This window comes from Pinus tabuliformis, chromosome Q (assembly GCF_031772625.1).
Source record: "Pinus tabuliformis cultivar Carrire ecotype Pingquan chromosome Q, CPIR1, whole genome shotgun sequence".
In the NCBI taxonomy this organism is placed as follows: domain Eukaryota; kingdom Viridiplantae; phylum Streptophyta; class Pinopsida; order Pinales; family Pinaceae; genus Pinus; species Pinus tabuliformis.
Window position 1 is genome coordinate 486,155,874 of NC_142296.1, and position 17,261 is coordinate 486,173,134.

At 35.2% G+C, this 17,261-nt stretch overlaps 1 pseudogene; it reads left to right on the plus strand.

Annotated features, from left to right (window-relative positions):
- The first annotated feature begins 7,596 nt into the window (after positions 1-7,596).
- LOC149220293 (threonine--tRNA ligase, mitochondrial 1 pseudogene) overlaps positions 7,597-17,261 on the plus strand; it is a 176,698-nt pseudogene continuing 167,033 nt past the window's right edge.

Here is a 17,261-nt window from a genome sequence, read left to right on the forward strand (position 1 = left end):
CTAGGCGCGGAATGGCTCCGCACTCTTGGGCCAATCGCAATGGATTTCCAGGAGTTATATATGAGTTTTAAGCAGAACAACTCCACACATACCCTCCGTGGACTACAGGTGGGAGCCCCCTCTATCATCAGCTCGCATAGCATGGAAAAATTGTTAAAAAAGTGCCATCATGGAGTGGTAGCTCAATTTAATGTTGTCCAGGTAGTAGACACCATGTCTCCGCCAATTCATCCTAAGATGCAACAGATTTTAAATAAACATCGGACGGTCTTTGACAAGCCTCATGAGCTTCCACCCTCGCGAGGGGAACATGATCATAGCATCACATTGGTTCCAGGGGCCCAACCGCCAAATGTGCGGCCATACAGATATCCGTTCACCCAAAAGAATGAAATAGAAAAAATCATCAAGGAATTGTTGGAAGCAGGTGTCATTTGTCCCAGCATTAGTCCTTATTCATCCCCAGTGGTCATGGTCCTCAAGAAAGATGGGGAGTGGCGGATGTGTCCCGACTTCAGGGCCCTCAATAAGTTAATAGTCAAAGATAAATTTCCCATCCCAGTGGTTGACGATTTGCTGGACGAACTCAATGGGGCTCAATTCTTCACTAAGTTGGATCTTCGCTCAGGCTATCACCAAATTCGCATGAAGGAAGTCGACATTCCCAAGACAACTTTCAGAACTCATGAAGGCCATTATGAGTTCCTCGTCATGCCATTTGGTCTTTGTAATGCCCCCTCTACTTTTCAGAGCCTTATGAATCACCTCCTCAAACCATATCTCAGAAAATTTGTCCTTGTCTTCTTCGATGACATCCTCATCTATAGTGGCACTTGGGCGTCACATCTTCAGCATGTAGATCTACTCTTGCAACTACTCCGAATGCATAAATTATTTGTCAAGATGTCTAAGTGTTCGTTTGGCATGGAAGAAGTTGAGTATTTGGGCCACATTGTGGGGCGTGAAGGTGTCAAGGTGGACCCCAAAAAGATCCAGGCAATACAAGAATGGCCTCAACCTAAGACCTTGAAAAGCTTGAGAGGATTTTTGGGTCTCACAAGCTATTATCGTAAATTTGTCCGCAGCTATGGCCGCATAGCGAAGCCCCTAACGCAACTCCTAAAGAAAAATTCCTTCTTCTGGAACGAGGAAGCACAATAGGCATTTACCGCTCTCAAAACCACCATGTGTTCCACTCCTATCTTAGCACTACCGGACTTCACCAAATCATTTGTCATTGAATGTGATGCTTCGAGAACAGGTATTGGAGCGGTCTTAATGCAGGAGGGGCAACCATTGGCCTTCACCAGCCAACAACTAAGTGGGAAGAATCTGGGCCAATCTACCTACGAGAAGGAAATGATGGCCATCTTACATGCAGTCGAGACCTGGCGACCTTACTTGTTGGGGCGACGTTTCCAAATCTGCACAGATCATCACAGTCTTAAATATTTTTTGGAGCAACGCCTATCTTCCCCACAACAAAATAAATGGTTAGCCAAAATGTTGGGATATGATTATGAGATCATTTACAAGAAAGGGAAAGACAACAGGGTAGCAGATGCATTGTCGCGCCAATTTGAGGAGGAAAGTACTCTGCTCGCAATTTCCCTCCCCATTCCCGACTGGATTGAAGAGGCTCGCAGGGAATGGTTTTCACATCCCGGGCTCTCCCAACTCATTTCTCAATTGCAGGTAGATCCTAATTCCAGCAAGGGCTACTCGTGGAAGAATGATATTCTTCGCTACAAGGACAGAGTCGTAATATCGCCAACATCCACCCTCAAAAGTCGCATTTTGGCAGAATTGCACTCATCTCCCATTGCAGGACATTCGGGCTTTCAGAAGACGTATGCTCGCACCAGAAGATCATTTTTTTGGGTCGGCATGAAACAGGACATCCTTACTTTCGTAGCAGAATGTGACGTCTGTCAACGCCACAAAGGGGAAACCGTCAACACACCAGACACATTACAACCATTGCCCATTCCGGCGTCAATTTGGACAGAGGTCTCCATGGATTTCATTACAGGTCTTCCAAAGTTTGGGAACAAATTAGTCATCATGGTGGTTGTGGACCGACTATCGAAGTATGCTCATTTCTGCGCCCTACCCCACCCATTTACACCAACCTTGGTTGCTCAAACTTTCATGGATCAGATCTTCAAATTGCATGGCATGCCCACTTCTATTGTGTCCGACCGTGACCCAATCTTCACCAGTAATTTTTGGCAGGAGCTCTTCAGAATACAAGGCACTCAACTCAAACTCAGTACTTCATATCATCTGCAAACAGATGGTCAAACTGAAGCTGTCAACAAATGTCTAGAAACCTACCTTAGGTGTTTCACTTCAGAAAAGCAACACCTTTGGGTACACTGGTTACCTCTGGCGGAGTGGTGGTATAACACCAACTATCATGCCACCACCAAAATGACTCCCTATGAAGCAGTCTATGGACAACTTCCATCTTCCCCTACTTCTTTTCTCACGGGGTGCTCCAAAGTACAAGCCGTGGATCAACTCCTACAACACCGCGCAACCATGCTTGCCCATCTGCGCGAGAATCTTCATCAAGCTCAGAACCGTATGAAGCAACAGGCTAACCAACATCGCTCAGAGCACCAATTTCAAGAAGGGGATCAGGTCTTTTTGAGGCTGCAACCATATAAGCAAACATCACTCAAAGACAAGGGTTGTCAAAAGCTCTCCCCAAAATTCTACGGACCATACCAAGTACTTCAGCGCATTGGAGAAGTGGCTTACAAGTTGGCTTTGCCACCTACAGAAAAAATCCACCCAGTTTTCCATGTATCGTGCCTCAAGAAAGTGATTGGGAACAATTCCCGAGTTCAAACCAGTCTACCTGAATTGGACGAAGAAGGGTCAATCTGGCTTCAACCTGAACAGGTTCTAGACACACGAGACAAGCACCTATGCGGCCGCATGATTAAGGAGGTCCTCGTCAAATGGAAAGACACCTCTCCGGAAGATGCAACTTGGGAACCAGCCACTATTCTTCAGCAGTTTCCGCAGCTTCAGCCTTGAGGACAAGGCTAGTCTTAAGGGGGAGGGCATGTTAGGGTCCCACCCTAACCCCCTTATTTATGTCTTGGGATCACGTCATAGTCAAGAGTCAATAAAGCCCATATTAATATTTGTAAGTGGTTAACCCGCAATTAATGACGAGACCACAGTTAGTTGCAAATGGGCGGAAGTATTAGATAGATGGTAAATGGGCGGTAGTATTAGATAGATGGTATTAATAAAACCCACGATATTGGCCTGTGATATTGCATGTATGAGTCATATATAAAGGATAGAGACTCCCTGCGAGGAGCACCGTGTCTTATTTTGTAATCGAGCTCTGCTCTATTGGAGGTTGCCCCCTCAAAGAGGCCTGTGAACATTTCTCTCTGAATAATAAAATCATTGCTATTCTGTGCTCTAGGTATATTTTCTTCGCATATTTCGTGTTCTCGGTATCTTTTCTTCGCAAATTCTATGTTTGGGTATTACTTTGCAGGTTAAGTGCATAACAATTAATACTCCATAAACATTAGAAAACATTCATAAGAGGACTCATTAGAAAATTTCTCAAATAGTTTCATAGATGGATAATGATCAATAGTTAGGGAAAAGGAAAAGAACAATGGAATAGGAATGAGATAGAGAAGTGTTGAGGCATATTGTGGAAGAGACATCGTCAAGTGAATCTATATTTTCTTTGGAACACGTGCCATCAGAAATTATATCAAGTCTCATTGATCAAAATATTTTAGGATCAACAAAATCAATAGAGATATCAAAATAAAAAAGAATATTCTTTCGGGAACTTAAAATGAAGAATAAAAGGTGAATGTCAAATAAGAATTATTTTCACAATTGTGGAATTAGGGGCCATCTCAAACTAGATTATTGTAAGCCCTCTCTTTTGAGAAAGGACAACTAAATATGGCTATTCTAGAACCAAAGAAAAAAATTATAAAAATGGCTTTTGATTACATAGAAGTGAATTCTCCAATGAATCTTCATAAAATCAATATAATGCATCAAATGAATTTGAATGGGAAAAAATGTGATATAGTCTTTAGAAACCCCATATAGACTTCTTTAAGTGCATGCAAAGTGTAGGCTATGGTAGGTAAAATTGATAGTCAACTATAGCAAGAGAAGTTTCTCAAGAGAGAAAGAACATATAAGGATTGATGAGTTAGAGTAATGGATCATATAATTCGGAGGTGATCCCAAGGATATAAAATCAATTCAAGCATTGATAAAATCCAAGGATATTGATATCCTTTCATTGAAAAGAGGCTTAAAGTCACAAATATAGAGCATGTTCAAACTCTTGAGCTACTGGTTGTATAGCAGGAGAAGGATCAATTATAGAGCTAGATAGTATAAATAAATAAACATATTGAGAAATATCAAGAGTAGATTGAAATATTAAATAAAGAAAGGACATAACATGTTTGTCAGTGTTCTTCATATGTACTTGAACTACCAACAAATTCACCAGAAGAGTTAGAAAAAAATCCATATGATTTAACATTGATGGTGTTGAGCTTGAGAACCTAAAAAAAATAATTACACTTAGGATGATGAATTGCAATTCTAAAGGTGTAGATTTTAGAAAAAGATGGTACTATCATAGTTTATCAAGAAATCAAGGCCAAAGTTCAATAGGATATTCAATAAATGCAAAGTGAATTGACAAGAAAAACATAATTGGAGGGAGGCATATTTTTGGGATTGTATCATAGCAAAAATTACAAACTTTCGAATTTGTTTAGGTCGATTGGTGATGAGTTCGCATTGAAATATTAAAGAAAACAAACCATCTAATACACATGGGATGAATTGGGAAATAAAGCACATTTGGCAAATAAATTTACAAAATTCTTTAGTTTTAAGTCTTGGGAGAAGCTTTTGAATTTTTTTAGGTTGATTGGTGATGAGTTTGCATTGACATATAAGACAAAACCAACCATCTAATACACACCGGATTAATTGGGAAATAAAGCACATTTAGAAAATAAATTTATAAAATTCCTTAGTTTTGAGTCTTGGGAGAAGATGAATTCATTGGAAGTTATTGACAAAATATCAATAATAATGAAGACCAACAAAGTTCTGACTAAGAAAATTTTAACACAAAAGCCTTTAAAAATGTGATATAATAGAAAGAAATGTGGAGCAATTCATGATCAAACTTATGATTTTGTTTAAAATGGGTTTAGCAAGTTGGAAATGGGTTTACGTACATGCTATTGAAATAAAGGTAGGTATTTTCTACTAAAGGAGTGAAAATTTCATATATGACTGAAGCTTTAAAAGATTAAACAATTATGGATAAGTTTATTAATGATTTCTACCTTTTATGGCATTGAGAAAACATGTTTTCTAGAGTCCCAACATATGAAAAATATACTAAATTTCACATTCCATACAAAAACATGACTATATACAATTATCTTTTTGATTAAGATTGTAATTTATTAGCTTGGTTTTGCCTATGATGTCTTAGTTAACAATTGGTCAATGGTACTAATTTCTACATTTTTGTAGTTGATGTCTATTTTTGTAATTTTGTGTCCAAGAAACTTGCTACATAGAAATAATTATGGTTAGAGTCCACTTTTATATAAAAACAAGGAAAAACTTACTAAAGAATCTAGAATTTTGTATTGATTAAGGATTGTAATCGGACAATATTGTTGTCTTTCACAATTGAATGATTGCCGAAAACATGCAATTGTAATTCGTCCTTAAAACCAATGCCTTGGCATTGTCCTCTCACCAAAACATCTCAAATAACAATAGGCTCACTACTTTCACATTTACATTATGTGTTAGTTAAGTAACATCTGAATTGTAGTATGTCCACTCTATCTTACAACAATGACCCACTTAATATTTTAATTGACATGGTTGAAAAACATTAAAAAACTGCGAATTAATTGCATATTATATATAAGTTTTATTGATAAATATATACGTATATAATAAGGTGGTAGTTGAAAGAGAGGTAGACAGCAGTTCGAAAACTGTCGTGAAAGCTTCATGACCCGCGTTGGATCAGGCATGACGCCGAGTCGAACTAGTACTCATCATAAACATTAAAGAAAAAAAAAATGAAGGAAAAAGGACTTTGCGGTCTATTTTTCTCTTTCAATAAAAGGAGGTATCAAACTTGGTTTACAGGTGTAGTTAAATCCAGTGAATGCGTGGATGGAGGCTCCGATGATATTGGAAAACGACCGTAAACCGAGGTCGTACCTGATTTCACTCTCTCCGAGGAAGTTAGTCTTATCGAATCTTTGATCAAATACTTAAAAATTGAGCGAAAGTTCTCATACATGAGAATCGTGTGAAATTATTTAATATTTTGGACTACTAATAAGAACTTTTTATTAAATAATTAATAAAATATTATTTATTCATTTAATACTTTTAGTAAATATTTTATATATCTATATTTATAACACTTTCAATTCATTAAAACCTTTAATTATTCCTCTCTGGATATACACTGTCATATCCATAGATATATTATTTGATAAAGTTGTCACCAGTCACACTATATATCCGCCCTTCTATTCATCGGCCACCTAACTGAAAACGTTGGATTCCTACCTCATCTATAGATTTTCGTGCTGCTTTCCTCCTGTAGGTTTGCCAGCCGACTTTCAACATAGTTTGTCTATATCATAAATCTCAAATTAGATGACTGATCTCGCAGCCACAATAATTCTCAATCATGATTTAGGTGTTGAATATCCCTCTAATAGTCCAAAATAGTAATTATATTTTTTTATTTAAGTTTACTTGTTTATTACAGAATAGATTAATTATCACTAGATTTATTTTAAATAAGGATTTAATAGGAATTTAGGGATATCTAATTTTTTCATGTATAAAATTTTAAATACCAATTTAACCAAAGTTTAGAGAGATCTAATTTCTTTATGCTTAAATTTTTAAATTTTTTATGAGTCCACATTATTTAAAAAATTTGTATAGTTTTTTTTTAGAATTTTCAATTTTATTTGGTAAACATGAGCAATATTTCAATTCAATTTTGAGGACACATTACACTGGACTATAAGATAAGCCTCTTGATTTAATCAAATCTGACTTAATACTTAATCATCCTTAAAATTAAACCATATAACTTAATACTTATCATGGCTAAAATTAAACCATATGACCGACAGAAACCAAACCTCCTCACCTATGAATTAAAGAAATAAGATCTCCAGACTATAGACCATATCCTCGTGACTAATGGATGGATGCTAGTTACCTAGTTATATTACTTTCTTATTACGTTGCTATGTCACATTTATAATATACACACATCTGGCAAATCTACCATATAACTGTGTGCTGCGTCAAATTTTTGTAATCTTTGTTAATTGTAAAGTGATATCGGGTGTACATGGAACAAACGTGAACCTATACCGTCTATCGTAATAGCGGCGTTAAGCAAAGCAAGAAAAGCACAGAATGCTGAGAGAGGTAGGAGAGAAAGCTTTTTGCACGGCCTACATACCTATGTTCAGGAATATTGCAAAATTTGACAAACATTGAATGGCTGAAGAGGTGGGTGAGAAAGCTTTTTGCAAGGGCTACATCCCTTTGCAAAATTTGACAAATACCGAATGCCGCGGCCTGCATACCTTTGCAAAATTTGACAAACACCGGATTCCTGAGAGGTAGGTGAGAAAGCTTTTCGCACGCCTACATACCTATGTTACAGAATATTTCGAAATTTGACAAACGAAAGTGAAGCCAACAATATTTCCAGAATCTGCAATGGACGCATTCAAATTGAATTGACACTCTGTACCCAGAGTTTTTGACAGACTGTCTCTGAGAAAAGTGCGGAGTGAAAGCTTCACTGTCTTAATTTCTGAAACCAGCAAGCCAAAGAGCCAAAACAAATACCCAAATAACGGAAAGCCCCAAGCCTCACGCTATGACAAATAACTGATCATAACTGATCGTGGATGAACCAACGGTCACCCACTGTCACTAACGCAGAACACTATCTTGCTTATGAATTGTCCCTGGGGCATTATGGCTGCGATCTGTGAATGGTGATCAGAACTTCAGAACATTAACATCAAGGAGACAAAGTGAGAGTTATGTTACAAGTTTTAACTTTAATTTTAGTTGTTTGAAAAGCTCACATTGCATTCTTGTATTCAGCGTTTTAAGTTATCAGCTTGCATTCTTGTCTTCAGCATTTTAAGTGATTAGCGAGAACAAGGCAAAAAGAAACATTGATTTCAATATGTCTTTTTACCATACAAATATTAAAATACTTTATTACCTGGCGTTATAAAATTTTAATTTAATTATTAAAAATTATTGGATGGATAATATTTTTTTTATGGACAATAGGGATTTAATTTTTATGAAATTTTTTAAAATAATTTTAATAATAGTTAGAAATAAAAAAATAAAAATAAAAATAATTAAATAGATTAATTAGAAAAAATGTCATATAAATTAGTGTATAAGAAATGATTTATGGTTTCTTGAGTATTTGATATTAATAAATGATAATATTAGTGTTAAGTATTATAATAAAGATTATTTTAAAGTTTAAAGTCTTTATAATGATTTAGTGGGACTGAATTAATTATTTTTATAATTAATAATAATAATAATTTTAAAATAAAATTATAATTTAGCAAATTAAAAATAAATAAATAAATATTTTGATGCTTATAAGATATATATATATATATATATATATATATATATATATATATATATATATATATATGCATTATAAAATAAATGTTTTGATGCTTATAAGACATAGATATATATGTATTATAAAGTGTTTTAATGCTTATTATATATGCTACACAAAGAATAATTTATTTTTAATTTATTTTTGATGTGATTAAATATATTTTTATATTTTATATAAAATTAATATACTTGCTATTATATTGGTCCATAGTGTATATATATATAAATATATATAGTTTGAAATATCATTTACGGCTATATCGTAAATAACCTAATTTTTTTAACCATAACCTAATTAATTCATACTTTATATTATATATTTTTATTATTTTAAAAGTTTATATAAAATAATGTTTTATGTTTAATATGTAAGAATGCCTTACTAATATGTAATAATATATAATGTCTTAAAACAATTTATGTTTGGTTAAGAGTTTTTCTCCTTCTAACTTAAAAAAACAGGTTAACGACCCGAGACACATAGCCATCTTGCTGGGTGAAAACGTACCCCACTTACGGACCACGAACACTTCATTCAGGTGGTATGGTTTTCCTTGAATAATGATAATGAGTGAGTTTGCATTCCAAGATAACAGTTAGAAATGGTTATCCTCAATGTTGGTTTCACAACTGAGTTATGATAGATTTTCCTATTGTTTAAAAAAGAAAAGAAAAATTTAAGAATGAATATTGAGACCCACATGGTATTGATCTAAAATCAAAATGCACGGCTTTGGGAGCTCCCCAACTATGTCTTGAGTTAAACTTTGGGTGGAAAAACTACTCGCTGACCTCATTCAAGTTTAGAATGGATGGTAACCTAATAGAGGAATGGAAGAATTTTATATCAAAGATACATCTAAATGGAGTTATACTAAGCAGTTCTAAGGACCATTTGACTTGGAGCTAGGATACATCCTCTGAGGAGGTAAAAGATCAGCTTTCATATGAAGCAATTGTACATTTAGAGGTGGAACCGAATCACATATGGTGGAACAATTATATTTGGAAATAGCACGTCACAACCTAATTAAAATGCTTCACCTAATTGGCCCTCCATAATAAAATTTTTACCTAGGAGCTTCTCCAAAAAAGACGATTTGGGGGACCAAATAGTTGTAGCCTTTGTAGACAACAAGAAGAAATTTTGGATCATATATTCACAAAATGCTATACTACACAAGAAATTTGGTTCACGGTTTTATAGGCCCTAGGCATTCGCACAATTGTAAGGTGGTCCTCTTTTGAGGAATCATTTCACTTCCGGACCAAGAAATCCAATCATCTCAATATTCTTCCCATCTTTCTGGCATGGGGCATGTGGCTTCTTAGAAAGAAAATAATCTTCAGAAATGAAAAAACTTGTAGCCTCACTCAATCTTTAAAGATCGTTGATCAGTTCAAAGAACATATCCTTGTGTAATTTAAAAAAACCCCTAAAAGGCATAATTTTTCTGTGATACCTCCTTATGCTCTTATTGGATTCTTTGATGGGGCTACACAAGAGAACCTTAGTGGAGAAGGGGGACTTATCAAACTTCCAAAGAACAAATCTATCCACTCTACAATTGGTATTGAATCTAAGACAAAAACCAAGGAAGAACTTATAGTAACATGGAATCTCTTGGTAATGGAAAAACATAAAAACATTAAGAACATTATGATACTTGGCGACTTAACACAATTAGTTGTTTTAAACCTCACAGCCTAGAAACACAAAATTGGAGAAATAAGGGGTTACTTCTATGAGATGAAGTTCCAACAGATTTAAAAAGAAATTAACAAATATACTGATAGATTATCAAAAAGTGTACTATCATTAGACCTTGGGCATATTTTAATTAAAGAAATTCTGGGTAGTATAATCCAATGTACCTACCACTTATCCATGGAACACTTATATTAACTCAGAATCTTCGAGCAAGAGAAAAGGAAACTTCATATTTTAGTTTTTTCTGGATCAAAGACAAACCGTTTTAAAAGATCTGAAGAATATCATAATTGCAGACTTCAATATTTTTCTTTGTTTATACATCCTTTCAATTCCTTTTTGAAAATCTGATGTAATATTCTTACTTATGTAGGACAATTTTTATAGTAAATGCATTACACAGTGATAGGTATGTGAAGTATTGATCAATTTTTTTTTTATAATATGAAGCTCACTGACAAAGCTGAACTTGTGTAGATACATGCATAATACCATGTTTCCCTTAGTTCAAAGAGCAAATATCAGACGACAATAGACAGAATGTACTTTTTTTTACTCATATGAATAACAAAAAAGCGGCTATTTGAATGATAAAAAAAAAACTTTGGGTGGATAAACAATTCATTCGAGATGGGAGTGGATGCATGCAAATTAAAATGTACATTAAAAAAACCATTTCAAATAGATTAAATTATTCAATGCATAACCATTTCAAATAGAATACGGTATTCACTGCATGCATTAAATTCAAACCAGAGCTATATTTATATATTTTATAATACAGATCCACAACCTCACTGAGATGGTTGTATTTGCATCGAATTTTAAGCATAGTTATCAAATTCACCAGAATTGGGGAAAATAGTTTTAAAAGTTTGTGAATTTGATTTGAATAGTGAATTGATAAACTTCTATTTTATTTTTGCATGGATTTATTTATTGGGTAACCTCCTCAATAAATAAATAAACTTCTTAATGAAAGAGTGTTTCCAAAGTTAAGAGACGACACACCATGATCATTAGTAGGGTTGGAATTTGGATTCCTCTTTACTAGTCAAATATATCACCCCACCCCATATATCCGCTTTTACAATCTCTCCAAAGTAAACATGAGCTGAGGGTTTCTATGCATGATTTGACATCCAAATTCTAGTTATAGAAGTGGGGCCTAATATCTTTAAAAATTTAACGCAACCTCCAAGAGCACCATATCACCTAAGTGTCAAGAAACATCTACTGATCAATGTTTCCTAGACTAGAAATACTTTCTGACTCACTTCACTTTTGAGTCGCATGAATGCCAAGTTGTTCATACGGCTAAAAGACTCCAGCTGCACTCATAAGACTTTCTCCATATGGATACAAAAAAAGTTATCAGATAGGAGATTACTCCGAGAAGACCTGTTTAGGATTTTTTGGGGCTAGCTACACACCAACTGAATTTTTTTTTCATAACTTTCCAAAATTACCTTATATATATATATATATATATATATATATATATATATGTATGTATGTATGTATGTATGTATGTATGTATGTATTCATTCACTATTCTTGAATCAATTCCTCCTCAGACTTGTCCAATACATAATAATAGTTGAGATAAATGCTTTGTAGGCAATGTGCCTATAGCTCATAAATACATATATGTTCACTGTTGCAATAAGTTCATAAGAGAATCATCAAGAAGGCTTATTTCCCTCTATTACTAGTAGCAACAACAAACATTATCTCATGCATTCATATAAGATAACTAAGAGCCCATCAAACCATGGAATGGGTCCATAACAAGAACACATCATATAATGAGAAATATACCATGCATGTAACCAACATTTAACCAAAATAGAACCATGACAAACTAAACATAAAATTATACATAAAATTAGAACTTGTGCTCATTAATCTCAATAAGAATCACCACATAATAATATATGGAAATGCCAACCAAGACAGAGACTTCCACATACCACCTGACCATAGATTGGGATGAACCAAATATTTCTTTTAGCCAACCACCCCCATGCCATATTCAAAGCATAAATGTGGGATCTCATCGAATAAACCAAATACAACTAAACAGGGACATTAGAGGTTAAACCACCTCCACCCTAAAGCCATCGTGATCTCACATAAACCAATCTAGAGATCAAAAAGCTAAAAGAATATTGGATGCCTTATAATTCCTTCACCATACCCAAATGAATTTTCCTATATCCACCAACCTGTCAAGGATTCTTGGATAAAACCATCTCTATCCATGACCCTTGGTATTTTCTTGAGACCACCTCACCCAGATCCAAAATATTCTGGAAATCCAAAGCTCAATTGAGAACGAATCCCAACACACCATGGCTATCGAGGAAATGGCATGGAAAATATGAACACACTTTCAATAATCTGATGCCATTGATAGTAATATAATCATGTAAACCAAATTCATGCACCATGCATTCAAATTTCAGCAAGGAAATCACACATACAACTTGTTATCTACAAAATCCTCCTGTTATAGTTGCTCTTCCAACCTTCTCCTAACACTTACTTGCTTTTCCTTTGCTTTTCCTTTACTTGTATGCTTGCTTGCTTATGTCCATGTGCTCCTTTACTCTTTTCCTCCAAGTGAAAGCTTCAATGTCCAAGTTTACTCAAGAGAGAATTCTTATGCTAGAATGTGATCAAAAGTGATCAAGAGTAACTAAGATTGACTTAGAAGAAAGTCATAGAATGGTATCCCTCTCCTTTTGATTTTATTTTCCTTCAGTTATTTTCCTTTGCATTCATATTCTTATCTCTTCATCTCCCTTTTCTCCTATTTTCCTTCATTTCTTGAATTAACTGTATTTTTATTTCTCATTTCCTTTTTCCAATGACAATGCCAATTTCCATTTCCAATAATCAACCACAAGTGATACCCACTTAAATGTTTGTCCCTCCATTCATCCTGGAGTATGTGTCCCATGACCTTGGTCTTATTTTTTCCTTTGTAATGTCCTTCAATTTACATGGAAAATCAACCCGGGCCTATTACAAACCCCTCCCCATTGAGGGAACACCATCCTCACTGTTATTATGAATCTTATGACCAACAACCATTGAAACTCACAAACATTATTCCTATGGAGCTTTATAACACAACTCGATGCATTATTTACAATGACCAACATACTGAAAACCTAACCTTCCTACTTCTTATTGAAGCTTTATAACACAACTTGATGTTATATTTACAATACAACACACACACACACACACACATATATATACCAAACACAATTTCTTCAACCAAAAAATAAAGAAGGATATAATGCCTGCATCTGATCAACCATCTTCCATGCAGCTTCATAGGGCTCAAAGTGCTTACACTATACTTTAACTTTCTCTATTGCTTAGTTTTGGAACATGATTTATTTTCCTTATAATATGCATTGTGGCTCTAGCTGGAACTCTCCCTTTGGTTTTATCTACAATACAGAATAATCAATCACATTATCAACATCCTCTACATGTCTTTTAAGTAATGAAACATGGAAAACATCATGGTTTTTCATTGATGGAGATAGAGGAAGTATGTATTTCACCAATACAATGCTCTCAAGGATCTCAAAAGTCCCATAATACCGAGGTGCCAACTTGGCATATGACCCAATCCTCAGGGAGCTCTTCTTGGGCTTAATGTGAGAGTACACATGCTCCCCAACATGAAAATCCTTGAATGCTCTATTTCGATCCACATAACTCTTATGTCGGTCCTGTGTTTCATTTAAATTCCTTTTAATAAACTGTATCTTCTACTCCATCTCTTCCAACATATTCGGTCCTGTCAACACCCTATTCATTGGAGAAATCTAGCTGACAGGAGTATTACAACTTCGCTCGTAGAGAGCCTCAAATGGACTCATCTTCAAGGATTGATGATACCCATTGTTGTAAGAAAACTCCACTAATGGAAGATATTCCTCCCACTTCCTAAGATGACTCATGACATACATCTTGAACATATCCTCAAGGCTCTTGTTAACCCTCTCTGTCTACCCATCTATCTCTATATGATAAGTTGTATTGAAAGCTAGCTTTGTCCCCAAACCTGTAAACAACTCCTTTCAAAACTTGGATGTGAAATTGACATGTTTTTTGATATAAAATTCTTGGGAACTCCATGCCATCTCACTATCTCCCTTATGAATATATGGGACACTTCATTAGTTGAATTAGTAGATTTTATTGCAATGAAATGAGATACCTTGCTCATCCTATCAACCACAACCATGATAGAGTCATGTTGCCTCGATGTCCTAGGAAACTGTGTAATGAAGTCCATGGAAATGACCTCCCATTTCCATTCTAGAATCAGAATAGGTTGAAATAGACCAGCTGGATGACTACATTCAGTTTTCACTTTTTGACAGTCCAAGCGCTTAGCAACAAACTCAACCACCTTTTTCTTCAAATTTGACCAATAATAGAACTTCTTAATAGTTTCCAAAGTCTTACGGCATCTTGGGTGGCTTGAATATGGCTTGACATAAAACTCTTTCAAGATAATCTTTTTCAACTCATTATTATCTAGCAAATAGATCATGCGCTTGAATTTGACCAAGCTATCCATTGTGAGGTGATAATCCTCACCCTCATCACCCTAACCATGTTGATGTATTCTCTACTTTAGCTTCTAGTACTTTTCATCATTCTACCATGCAAGTAAGATCCACTCCTATAAATATATCCCATAAGCACTCACATCTAGAATATGATTCTCCTATACTCTCCTATTGAGATCATCCACAACTGAGTTCTCCTTGTTCTTGATGTACCTGATCTCAAAATCAAACTCACTAAAAGTAGGAAACCATCTAGCTTTCCTTGCATTCAGATTGGGCTGTTCAAACAAATACCTTAGTCCACTATGATCACTCATTATGACGAACCTCCTACCAAGAAGGTAATTTCTCCACAACTTCAATGCATGAATGATAATTGTCAACTCAAGATCATGAGATACATAAATATACTCATTAAACTTCCTTGATTCATAGAAAACCACCTTCCCTTCCTGCATCAGGACTCCACTGAGTCCATCCTTACATGTGTTTGTACAAACCAAAAACTTCTTATTAGGATATTCAATCTTCAAAATTGGAACATTGGTAAGAAAATGCTTTAGTTGATCCAAGCTAGTTGCACACTCATTAGTCCATTAAAGCTTCTTTCCTTTCCTCTGAAAAGATGTGATAGGATAACTAATCTTAGAAATGTTCCTGATGAACCACCTGTAATAACCTGCTAGTCCCACGAATGATTTGACCTCATCTATGTTCCTCGGAGATGGACACTCCATGATATATTTAATATTTTCCAGATCCACTGTTATCCCTTCCTTGGAAACAGCTTGTCCCAAGTAATGAATCTAAGATTAAAAGAAACTACACTTGTTGAGCTTGGCATACAACTTATACTCTCTCAACCATCTCAATACTATTTCGAGTTGATCTGCATGCTCTTCCTCATTCTTTGAATGTACCAATATATCATCAACATGAACTATCACAAAATTATCCAAGTAAGGGAACAACACATTGTTTATCAAACACATGAGGGTAGTTGGAGCATTAGTAAGACCAAAAGGAACCACCATAAACTCATAATGCTCATACAGTGTACGTAATGTAGTCTTCTAGATGTATTCTTCTTTGATGTGCACATAATGATATCCGGATCTTAGATCAATCTTTGTAAATATTATTGATCCCTTAAGATAAACAAACAAAGCATCAATCTGCGACAATGGATACATGTTCTTTATAGTCACCTTGTTCATCTTCCTGTAATCAATTCACACTTTGAGAGTACCATCCATTTTCTTTACAAAAAACACTGGTGCACTGCAAGGAGACACACTTCGCCTTATGTATCCCTTATCAAGAATCTCTTTAAGCTCCAATGCTAATTCCACCAACTCAGGAGTGCTCCTCTATATAGTTCCTTAGATGTTGGTCTCTCTCCTAGTACCAAATCAATAGAGAAATACACCTCTTTATGAGGAGGAACCTATAGAATATTTGTAGGAAACACATATTGAAACTCTTTCAAGACAAGATACTTCCTCAAGACTTCATCACCTCACCTTCCTTCCCTTTGTCATTGGAATCATGAACTAAAAACAATACACACCCTTTCTTGTGGTTGCACTTAGCTTGCATAGCTGTAACCATTCTCACTGATGTAAGCTTCTTCTTTCCCTGTAAGAATCTCTTTTATCCTTCATCATCTAGGCACTCAATTGCCTTGTCATAGAAATCTACCTTGGTCAGGTGAATAAACAACTAGTAGTTTCCCAAAAGCATGCTATATTACCAAATCAATAGAGAAATACACCTCTTTATGAGGAGGAACCTCTAGAATCTTTGTAGGAAACACATATTGAAACTCTTTCAAGACAAGGTACTTCGTTAGGACTTCATCATCCTCATCTTCCTTCCCTCTGTCATTGGAAACATGAACTAAGAACAATACACACCGTTTCTTGTGGCTGCACTTAGCTCGCATAGTTGCAACCATTCTCACTGATGTAAGCTTCTTCTTTCTCTGTAAGAATCACTTCTATCCTTTATCATCTAGGCACTCAATGGCCTTGTGGTAGAAATCTACCTTGGTCATGTGAATAAACAATTAGTAGTTTCCCAAAAGCATGCTATATTACCAAATCAATAGAGAAATTCACCTCTTAATGAGGAGGAACCTCTAGAATCTTTGTAGGAAACACATATTGAAACTC